Source organism: Scyliorhinus torazame, chromosome 5 (assembly GCF_047496885.1).
Source record: "Scyliorhinus torazame isolate Kashiwa2021f chromosome 5, sScyTor2.1, whole genome shotgun sequence".
NCBI classification, from domain to species: domain Eukaryota; kingdom Metazoa; phylum Chordata; class Chondrichthyes; order Carcharhiniformes; family Scyliorhinidae; genus Scyliorhinus; species Scyliorhinus torazame.
Window position 1 is genome coordinate 110,761,875 of NC_092711.1, and position 11,959 is coordinate 110,773,833.

The following is an 11,959-nucleotide window of genomic DNA, read 5'->3' on the forward strand; positions in this document are numbered from 1 at the left end:
TGTGGGGGTGAGACCCACGCAGACACGGGGAGAATGTGCACACTCCACGCAGACAGTGACCCGGGATCGAACCTGGGTCCTCACTGCAGTATGCAGCAGTGCTAACCACTGCGCCACCCCTTCTTATCCCATCTACATTACTTATTTTTATGCCATTGTAGTGTGATCAACAAACTTAGAAATATGGTCTTTAGTCTTTCACCCAGAGGCAGCACGGTGGCGCAGTGATTAGCACTGCTGCCTCATGGCACCAAGGACCCGGGTTCTGTCACAGTCCTGGGTCACTGTCCGTGTAAAGCTTGCCCATTCTCCCCGTGTCTGCGTGGGTTTCACCCCCATAACCCAAAAGGATGTGCAGGGTAGGTGATTTGGACATGCGAAATTGCCCCTTAATTGGAAAAAAAAAGAATTGGGTATTCCAAATTTATTTTAAAAATAGTCTTTCACCCAACTTGTTCAGAAATATAGTGAGTATCTGAGACCCCAGTACAGATCCCTGGGTGAAGGCTGGGGTAAGGAGGCTCCGTTAGTCACATTCTGCTCTCCATTGGTATCCATTATCCCTGCTCACTGTCTCCTTGCTCCTAGTTAGTTAGTGCTGAACTTCACTGACAGATGATGGATGTCACTGGGCCATTGACGATTCTCGATCAGCAGACCAGCTTCGTGAATACCCTCTCTGCCCTGTTCAACAAGGAGGATTTCAGCGACATCAAACTGATTGTGAACAAAAAGCTCACACTGAACGCCCACAAGTTCATCCTGGTTGTGCGCAGCGATGTCTTCAGGACCCTGTTGGACACTGAGCGTTGGTCGGATGTTAAAGACCAGACTGTCCACCTCACTGAGGAAGAGGAGTGCCTGGATCACTTCCAGCATTTCCTGAGGTATCTCTACAACGGGAGTGTCACCCTCAGCACCATGAATGTGCTTCCCCTTCACCTTCTCTCAGAAGAGTACAACGTCCAGGAGCTGAGAGAAAGCTGCCAGCAGTTATTGTTGGCCAATGTGGCTGCCCTGGGCTCCTCCAACCGTGCCATCACATGGCAGAGATATGCCAAGCTGATTGGCCTGACCCAACTGGAAGAGAAATGCTTCCGGTTTATAGCCTGGAACATTGGCACCATCATAAAGTCCCCAGACTGGTTATCGATGGAACCCCACCAACTCTCTGCTCTCTTCCAAAGGTCGGACCTGGTTGTGGAAGATGAAGTCCTTTTCAAAGCCCTGGTGAGTTGGCTGTCCCTGCATCCTGCCCATACTGAGGAAATGCTGCATCACATTCGCTACCCTATGTTGCCCCCAGAGAAACTGTATGATCTCCAAGCCAGAGGAAGCCTGCCCGAGGCAATCTCCAGCTACCTGCTCCAGGAACGTTTGCTGGTCTACCAAGTGCACCTTTTACCCACGGATGCCATCAGCCAACACCATGATATTACCACCATCCCATTTACCATGAGGCTGTAGAGGTCAGAAAGTTTCAGCCACGCCTGGGACATCAAAGGATATGACATGATGGGGAAAACATCTATTCCGGCATCATTATCGAGAGCAATTTCAAACTGAAGACTCGATGGTATGTTACCTTTTCCCCAAAAGGTCAAAGGACGTTAATCCAGCGGCCAAAGGTCAATCGCCCGCGTTCTGAGAATGTTCGGCAGGACGATGACTTTTCCACTCTCTCTGCCTCAGTAAGCAATTGTGACCCAGCTGGGAAGACACATTCTCACAAGCTGAACATTCTGCTTTACCGATGTGTCAATGGCGTGTGGTTTGTGAATGACATGAAGACACTCGAAGTTCCGCACTCGGGGAATGCCCAGATCAAGCATCTGATCCCCTTGTCGGAGCGGGAGAACTACATCAGCAATGACACATTGAAGCTGCACCTTATTGGACAAACCATCTGGGAGAAATGTCAGTAGATCCAGGCGAGGTTGAATTGAGGTGTTTAGGTCATGAAGGGTTTTGATGGAGTGGATGGGGAGAAACTTCCAACCAGCAAGAACCAGAGGATGCACAGATTTCAGATCATCTGCAAAGGAGCAAGTGGCCGGATGAGGAGGTGTTTATTTCAGGCAGAAGTTTTGATCTGGTTGGTGGCACTGCCTGACTGGGTCACTACTTTCAATAATTACATTCAAAAAGCAATTGGATACAGACTCAAAGTGGCAAAATTAGAGGTGTAGGAAAAGTGCCCTGGAGTGGGATTAACTGGAGAACTATTTCAAAGAGACAACACGCATATGATGGGTCGAATGGTCTTGTGTTGAATGATTCCACAAATCTCTCATCGCTCCACATAACTGAACCCTTGTCTCCTGGTACTTTTCAAATAAAACTAAGATCTCTAATTGTGTGCAAACCCATTACTGTTTGCAAATGTATTCCATAATTATAACTAATTATTTTCACGATTTATTTTTCAGCATTTTAAAATGTAATTCTAACTGTAATTGCAGATCATTTTTAAAAATAATTCTGACCTTATTAATTATTACATGAAACATATTGTGTTTACCAGGCCCAGTCTTTGTTATTACTACTGAAGACCATGTTTCCATTTATATTACAGGGCTCCGTCTTAGTTATTGTGACATTAGACTCTGTATTGTTTTATATTACAATTTCTCGGGTTAATACTTCAATAGAACACATCTGGACTGGATGGACTACACCCCAGGGTTCTAAAAGAAATAGCGGAGGAGATTGTCAAGGCATTGGTGGTGATCCTTCAGGAATCACTGGAGGCAGGAAGGGTCCCAGAGGACTGGAAAATGGCGAATGTCACAATGCTGTTTAAGAAGGGAGGGAGGCAGAAGACTGTCTGTGTGACGTTTCGATATTCTCCCCGTGCCTGCATGGATTTTCTCCGGGTGCTCTGGTTTCCTCCCACAGTCCAAAGACGAGCAGATTAGGTGGATTGGCCATGATAAATTGCCCCTTAGTGTCCAAAAGGTTAGGTGGGGTAATGGGGATTGGGCGGGAGAGTGGGCCTAGGTAGGGCGCTCGTCCCAAGTGTCAGTGCAGACTCAATGGGCCGAATGGCCTCCTGCCCTGTAGAGATTCTATGATTCAATTACCTGACCATTACACATAAACTAAAATTAATTATTAAACATGGCTTTGCCTACAGCTCCACAGTCCAGTCAGTAACAAGCTGACATGGTCATACTCAGTGGATCACACCTTATTGCCGATGTCTCATTCACACAAGGAGCAGGAAGAGGCCACTCAGCCCCTAGTGTCTGCTCCTTTAATCAGATTGTGGCTGATCTGATAGTAACCTCAAACCTGCATCCTGCTTACCTCACCGCCGCCCCCGATAACCTATCACCACCTTACTGACCAAGAATCCAAAAATCTGCCTTAGAAATATTCGCAGACTCGGCTTCCACAGCCCTTTGAGGAAGAGACACACGATCCTCAGAGAGAAAAAATCTCCTCATCTCCCTTTTAAATGAGCGACAGGTTATTTTTAAACTGTGACCCCTAGTTCTGGATTCTCCAACAACAGGATGTATCCTCTCCACACCCACCCTGTCAATACCCCTCAGGATCTTATATGTTTCAATCAAGTTGCCCCTTACTCTTCTAAACCCCAGGAGATACAATCCCAATCTTTCCTGAGAAGACAACCCACCCAGTCCTGGTATCAGTCTGGTAAACCTCTGAACTGCCTCCAACACCCTTCCATCCTTCCTTAAATAAGGAGACCAATACTGTACTCAGTATTGGAGCTATCGTCCCACTCGTGCTCTGGATAACTGAAGCACAACCTCCCTATTTATGTAATTAACTTTCCCCTCACAATAAAGGGCAACATTCTGTTAGCTTTCCCAATTAAGCTGTATCTGCTTATCTATATCAACGATTTGGATGAGAATGTACAAGGCATGATCAGTAAGTTTGCAGATGGCACTAAAATAGGTGATATTGTAGACAGTGAGGAAGATTATCAGAAATTGCAGCAGGATCTTGATCAGGTGGGGAAGTGGGCCGAGAAATGGCAAATGGAGTTCAATACAATAAGTGTGAGGAGTTGCATTTTGGAAAGTCAAATCAAGGTAGGACTTTCACAGTGAATGGTAGGGCCTGAGGGAGTATCATGGAACAGAGGGATCTTGGAGTTCAGGTGCACGGTTCTCTAAAGGTGGAGTCACAGGTAGATAGGGCAGTGAAGAAGGCTTTTGGCATTCATCAGTCAGGGCACTGAGTATAGAAGTTGGAAGTTATGTTGCAGTTCTACAGGACGTCATGAGGCCGCACCTGGAGTATTGTGTTCAGTTTTGGCTGCTTTGCTATGGGAAAGATGTTATTAAACTGGAGAGAGCGCAGAAGAGATTTACAAGGATGTTGCCAGGGCTCGAGGGACTGAGTTCTAGGGAGAGATTGGACAGGCCAGGACCTGTTTCTTTGGAGCGTAGGACACTGAGGGGTGATCTTCTAGAGGTGTATAAGATCATGAGAGGCATGGACAGGGTGAATGCACAGTCTTTTTCTCAGGGTTGGGGAATCGAGAACTAGAGGGCATAGCTTTAAGTTAAGAGGGGAAAGAATTAATGGGAATCTGAGGAGCAACTTTTTAATAGGGTGGTACGTATGTGGAATCCGCTACCGGAGGAAGTGGTTGAGGCAGGGACATTGACAACATTGAAAAGGTGTATACATGGATCAGGAAGATTTAGAGGGATATGGGCCAAATGGGGTTAGCTTAGATGGGCTGGCATGGACCAGTTTGGGCCAAAGGTCCTGTCTCCATGCCGTAGATTCTGTGATACCCGGATTCCTCTGCAACTGAAGAGCTCTGCACTCTCTCACCATTTAGATAATGTGCTTCTCTTTTATTCTTCCTGTCAAAATGTCCTGTCCCACCAGTAGGTCAAACCAGAGTAGAGATAGCAGCACGGACGTATACAGTGTGAGAGATGGTCCTGGGTTGAAATCCCAAATTTCTTTACCCGTCAGTCTGGCCTCAATAAGAGTCGAGATGGATTTGCAGGTACAGCATTAGTTATTTTATTTGGCTTGCAAGCCTGATTCATCTCAGAGGCATAAGACACGTCCAGTCTCCTACACCCCGGAAAGCGATTGAACAAAGAGACAAAGGGATCTCTGCAAATCAATTCAAATGGTATCAAGTTTCACATGCACGATTCCCATAGGTCATCCAATACCCCTCCTGACCTGGTCAAACATTCTGATTGGCTCACTTCCAATCCCTTCCTCTGGCCCCTATTACCCAGCATCCTTTTCTCCTCCTTTGGTGGACACACCTCTTCCTTTGCTTTGCCATGCGGTCTGAAATCCTTTGTCTGTGAACTCACCAGAATTAGACTGGCCTACCTCTACATTACATTGACTAATATCTCTAAAGTAACTATTTTATATCACATTCGTCATTCCCTCCTATTATCATTCCATGATAACCGAACTATCCAATCCATAGCTACGGTTCCTCATCTAAAAAGATCCGTCGCTGCATTTCCAATTCCTGGCGTAGCCCCCCTTCATCTGCTGCACCCTCATGGATTTTGACAGCTAAGATTTTAGGGGCGTTGATCTGTTCCAGTGCACCCCGCATTCTACCCATCACACATTTAAGGATGGCTAGGCCCACAAAGATGCAGCCGATAGCCACCACTAAATACATGGCCATATTTATCAACCAGTCCTTCCAACCTCCAAATCCCCAGTTACCCCAAGAGCCAGGATCCTGCATTCCATCCAGGTGATCCCGTATGTGATCCATAAATTTAGTGATGTTAGCGGTCAAGTCCTGAACTCCCATGATACACTTGCCCTGCACTATGGCGCATACCCCACCCTCACGGGCCAGAAGATAGTCAAGAGCATACCGGTTCTGCATTGCAAACAACCGTAGCTGAGACAATTCCTTGGTTATTGCCCCGAGGGCTCCCAAGGTTTCATTTCCCAAGATGGTAAGGCCACAAATAAAATAATTCCTATTGCTGACAGCCAGGGAACCCCCCACACCTCCCAGTGTCAAGACGCTCAGAACCTCCATCCGGCTGAGTGACCCCGGTTGGGTGCGAGAACCTGAGGTTTCTTTCCAGCCGAGATTGCCGAGACTGCCCGCCGTGCTAACTGATTATGCAGCTTCCACGCCGAAGGGCAGGGGACTGTGGTAGGGACTAGAGTCCCAATAGCAATTAGGCGGGGAAATGGGGGTGACAAAACATTGGTCGCTGTGCCATTAAATAAAAAGTAGTATCTTTGCTCCGTGTGCAGGCTAGCATCACAATCAGTATATCGGTTGCGTACGGATCCCCCAGTAGCCCAGTTTATCCAGCTTCGAAACGCCCATTCGGGCCGCCCAGCAATGCAGAAAGCCCTAGTCCCAACAGTGATATGAGAGATATTCGCCCAGCCACAAAGGAGCTGGAGGCCGGCTTTCAATGGAACGCAAGTGGTGTTGTAACAAACGCATTGGCCAGACGCCTGGGTGATATGGCACCTCCTGTCCGTACAGGTGGGGAACAGACATGTTATATTCGTTTCCACCTCTACCAGCAAACAGCCGTATCCTTCACTGCTGAAACAATTCTCGTACGACCGGGAATCCCTATTGGGAGTGAAGTGGCTAGGTATATATGCCCTCCACCATTGCAGCCTATCATACTGTGAATGGGAATTATCCCGAGGAAGGGGAAGGCAAATAGCCGGTGGTGCTGAACCCGGATCGTAAGGAAGAGTGACTTGCTCGGGCGGTGGCTCGGAACACTGACAATGAACCACCGTTTGGGGAGTGCCCCAAAGCGGTGAAACAGAAAATAACCTAGACACCGCTGCGGGGTTCGGGTAGCAGACAACCCGTCCGTGGCCATACAAGCGGTGGTAAATCTGGTAGAAGAGATTCATACTACCCAGGTTTTCCTCAGTTTGGCCTTTAACTAAATTAAGTGTATCTCCCGGTAACCTACGTTCTAGCTGTACTTCCCTTCTCACATGCCCCGTCCTCTCTCTAGTCCCTCTCTCTCTCTCACAGCCTCTTCCTACACTCTCCTGACGGCCTGATGTTACCTTTATTGCACCAATCTTAACACATCCAAAATCAAATTTACATGTATTCCAAAAACAAGGCAATGTCCATATAATGTTCCCTTCCCATCGCCGGGACCGGTGCAATTGCTTCATGACTCCTGCATTCTCCTTAACTTTGACGACCTTCCATGAGTCGATACCATGTCCTCGTATATGGGGGCAGCGAAGAACATCACCTTTGCATAGGTGATGTATCCTTGTAGATTGGTTGGGGTTACAAATGTAGATAATATTCCCCTTTTCCATGTCCGTCGCCAATAACACTCCAAGCGAGGTGAGGCCGAATATCACACAGACGGTGTGTAGCCACCCCATCATGCTCCACACCTGTAAAATAGCACTGGGGAAGGGAGGCAGGTTAATCTGTCCAAGAAAATGAGGCCCGTTATCAGAACTCAACTGAGCTGGTATACTGTACCGGGGAATGATTTCCCGCATCAGAACTTTAACCACAGTAGCAGCTTTATTATCGGTAGTCGGATACGCCTCAACCCATCTGCTGAACCCATCCACAATGACCAAAACATATTTATAACATTGACACCTTTCCAACTCAATGTAATCCATTTGTAGCATCTCAAAGGAACCACTGGGCAACGGGGTTTGCCCCATCCCACAAGGGATACCTTTTCCGGTGCTATATTGCTGACAAATCAAACACCGATTACTGATACTCTGGGCAAACCCCTGCATTTTAGGGTGCCACCAAGTGTCCAGCAACAATCACTAGTCCCCAGAGCTCCACAATGAGTTGCAAAGTGTACACATTCAATGACCCATAAAGCCAGTACATCAGACATACAAGTCTGATGTGCTGGCGTGGTCCATAAAGAGGAAACAGAATCATATGTACAACCTAACCGTTTCCACATTTGTTTATCACTCTCAGGAGCGTCCTCCTGTAACCTTATGACGTCTTGGATGGTTGGCATTGACTTGTCAGAAGCAGACATATTTATAGTAGATCGTTTAGTCTGACTTAACATTTTAGGCACCATCACATGATGAATTTGCGCGGCTGTCCGCGCTGCACAATCTGCTCGTTCATTACCAACGTCAACTGGGGTCTTACCATTTGTGTGGGCAGCACATTTAATAACGGAAATCTGCGTGGGCATAAGAAGGGCCTGCAGTAGGTCATTAACTAAACCCCGGTGGGATATTTCCATGCCTGCCAAGGTAAGGAGTCCCCTATTCTTCCAGAGTTGTCCGAAGTCATGAACTACCCCGAAAGCATATCGGGAGTCAGTGTAAATATTTACCCGATGATCTACCCCAAGTATACATGCACGGGTGAGGGAAAAAAGTTTGGCTTGTTGAGCTGAATAAGGGGTCTGGAAAGCTGCCGCTTCTAGAATCAGACCATCTTGTTCTACGATTGCATAACCGGACAATCTCCGGCCAGTGGGGCTTACTAATGCACTGCCATCAACATACATAATCATGTCAGGTTGTTCTAATGGAATATCACTCAGATCGTCCCTTATTGTGGTAGTTTCCTGAATCAAGGCTAAACAGTCGTGACCAGGTGCGTCCTCATGGACAGGGGGGCCGCTAAGAAAACAGGCTGGATTGAGAGTGGTACAATATTTAAATGTCAGATGTGGATTGTTCAAAAGGTATATCTCATACCTATTCTGACGAGCTGCGGTAAGATGCAGAGTCTGCAGTTGCCTCAGTAGTGCGATGACCGAGTGGAAGCTATACACCGTAATATCCTGTTAGAGAGTCATATTGGCAGCAGCCTGCAAACTATTGTGTATCGCTGCCAAGATCTGGGTGCAAACAGGGTGGCCCAACGCCACTGGGTCGAGTTTGGAAGAGTAATATGCTACCGGCCGGTGCTTGTCCCCATGTTGCTGGGTGAGTACCGCTGTTTAACATCCTTCCAGAACAGTACAGTGTATCTGGAATGGTCGGTCGTACAAGGGCCTCCCGAGGGCCGGTGCTTGTAACAAGGCCTGCTTCAGGCAACGGAAGGCCTCGAGTGCCTCGGTGGTGAGAGTAAAGTTCCCCCCTTCACTAGTGTAAGGCGTCAGCAGCTTTGTATCAACAGCGATGTTTGGTATCCACTGTCGACAATAATTCACCATACCCAGCCAATGACGAACCTCCTTGGCTATTGTAGGGGCGGGGAATTGGCATATTGGTTCAATCCTACTGGGTTTGAGACTTCTTTCTGTGACTGTAAGTAAAACTCCTAAGAACTTAACCTTTCTCTGAGCCACCAAGACCTTTGCTTGTGAGACAACATAACCCAACGAGGATAGGTGGTTTAATAATTGGATCACATCATCCCTATTACTGGGCTCGTCAGGACTTCCTACCAATATGTCATCTACGTACTGCACTAGAGTGGAACCATGCTCCAATGTCAAGGCCTGGAATTGGGTCTGCAGACATCTGGAGAAGAGTGCAGGTGAGTTGACGAACCCCTGTGGCAGTCGGGTCCAGGTATACTGCTGTCCATTGTAAGTGAAGGCAAACAAATATTGGCTAGGGACGAGAGCATGTAACAGCTGTACAATGGCATTGATTGAACGTAAATCCTGTACTAATCGGTACTGGTCTGGTTTGGCTGGTTTAGGCACAGCAAGTATGGGGGTGTTACATTCTGATTGGCAAGGGACCAAAATACCCTGTTGCAACAGCTCTTGAATTAATTTGACTATAGACGGAGCTGCTTGGGATTTCAGGGGGTATTGCCGAATGGAAGGTAGCTTTACATGATCCTTAATCATTACCTTAATAGGTGTAACATTTGTCTTTCCCACTTGTGATGGGTATTCCGCCCAGACCTGTGGATTGACATATTCCAAAACATCATGTCCCCAGTGATGCTGCAGTCGAGTGTTAATTGTTTCAGGGACCTCAAAATATTTTATGGCAGTGCCGTCCGGCATGACTTGAAGTGCGTACTCTGTTGGATCCGAATGATCCACTGCCCTCCTTACCATTTGCTCCAGATCCCTGGCATGGTACTGGTCGTGGACCTGACGTGTAATATGAGGGCTTACCGACGCTGACTGTGGCCATAAATGTGGTGGTATTGTAACAAAATCGGCTGTACCTTCTTTTCCCGTGACTGTGGCTGTAACCTTGACTGGCCATTCGGTCCCAATTAATGGCCGATATTTGTCCTCCAACTCCCTGTTTTGTCCGGTTCTGTCATAGGCCAGGGTAACGTGATGCAGTGAATGTTCAATGTCTAATGTCCACCACTGGGGGCTGATAGAAATATAGCACTGTTGTCTCATCCTCCATGATTTAACCGTTACCCCCTCGTCTCCGCACTCTAGCTGTAGCTGGAAGATACACAGTAAATCTCGAGCCAACAAGTTACAGTCCAATCCAGTAGTCACTACAAACTGATGATCTGCAGACTTATTCTCGTAAGTGACTGTCACAGGTTCAGAAATAGGATACTCACACACCTGTCCTTGGAACCCCGACAATTGCTGCGTGTGGTCGGATAATGGTAGTCGAAGTTCTGATTGCACTTCGAGACATGGCTGCTCCAGTGTCGATTACAAATGAGTGATGTTGATCTCCTATCTGCAGAGAGATAATAGGTTCCCTGTCCGATTGGAGAGTCCTTATGACTAAATTAGCTAGTCAATCCTGTGTTGGGAAAGGGTTTGCCTGGGAGAAGTCAGTGTATCTCGTCTGTCCTCCCCTTGGTGGGTACCCCCTACTTTGGGTCGGATAATCTCCTTCTGCTGCCTGTCTTTTAAAGGGGCATTCCTGTTGCCAGTGATCTGCACGGCCGCAATTAAAACATGCATTGCTCCCTCTATATCTGCCCCGTCCTTGTCTCCCAGTAGGCCAATGGCCCCTCAGAGGGGGCGGCGGTTGTAAAGCTGTTGATGCATACGGTGGGCCATAAAAAGGAGCTGAGGGTCCCTTTGGGTGGCTTTGATATCTTCCCCCTCGCGATCCACCCACCCAAAGTCACAATATTGGGGCTCCTGCTGGTAAACTACCATTTCTGCCGCTTGTTGGGGTCGCAGATCATCCTTTTTCATTACATACTCAGTCTTAACCTTTGTAACTGAGCCTCCTTCCTGGCCTACACCCTCCTTCCAATAAAATCTAACTGCCCTTGCCATCTGGGAAGGGTCGTTCTCTGTCCAATTCATGTTATTACATTTCACAGCAGTAGCCACAGAAGGTGGTAGGCAGTGCATTAACATAGCACAATATTGAGGGGAATTCTGACCATTTTGATATAGCAAGTCGCCTGACTGCCCACGGTAGGTTTCATTAAAACGCTCCAGAAATTCCTCTGGCTCTTCAGTCTTCTTAGGTTTTAGGTCTAAGATAGCAGAAATATTTATGGGCTTTTGAAATGTGCTATTCAACGCATTCAGGATCTGTGTCCGTCTATCGTCGTCTAACGCATGGGCTTGCTGAAGTGCGGCGTGGCTAGCATAATTCAAGTGATTAAGATAATTGCGGTACTCTGCTGGGGTTAAAACCTGCTGGACTAGGGCCCAGAGGTCCCTAGAATCAGCGTGATAAATTGAGATGGTAGTTCTCAAGGAATACACGAAAGCAGCAGGAGATTTTTTTCTATCTGGGATTGTAGCCATAATAGCCATCATCTCACTGGGTGTCCATGGGAGGTAAACGTCTATCGTGGGTTGCGCCCCGGCAGTCACCGCGTCCGGGTTTGGTATCTTCCTAATCGGCAATTGTCTCCGAATCTCACCAGGGGGCACTCTAACTATTTCCTCTGGTTCTTCCAAGACTTCGACGTCCCTCCCTGTCACTAGAGGGAGTTCTTTCTCTTCAAAATCATCTGTTGCAGCTCCCTTTGTTCTCGAAATTTGCGGTTTCCCCTTGGTCTGGAGGGATTTAGGTGGTATGCTTAATTGTTTCTGGTTAGGATCAA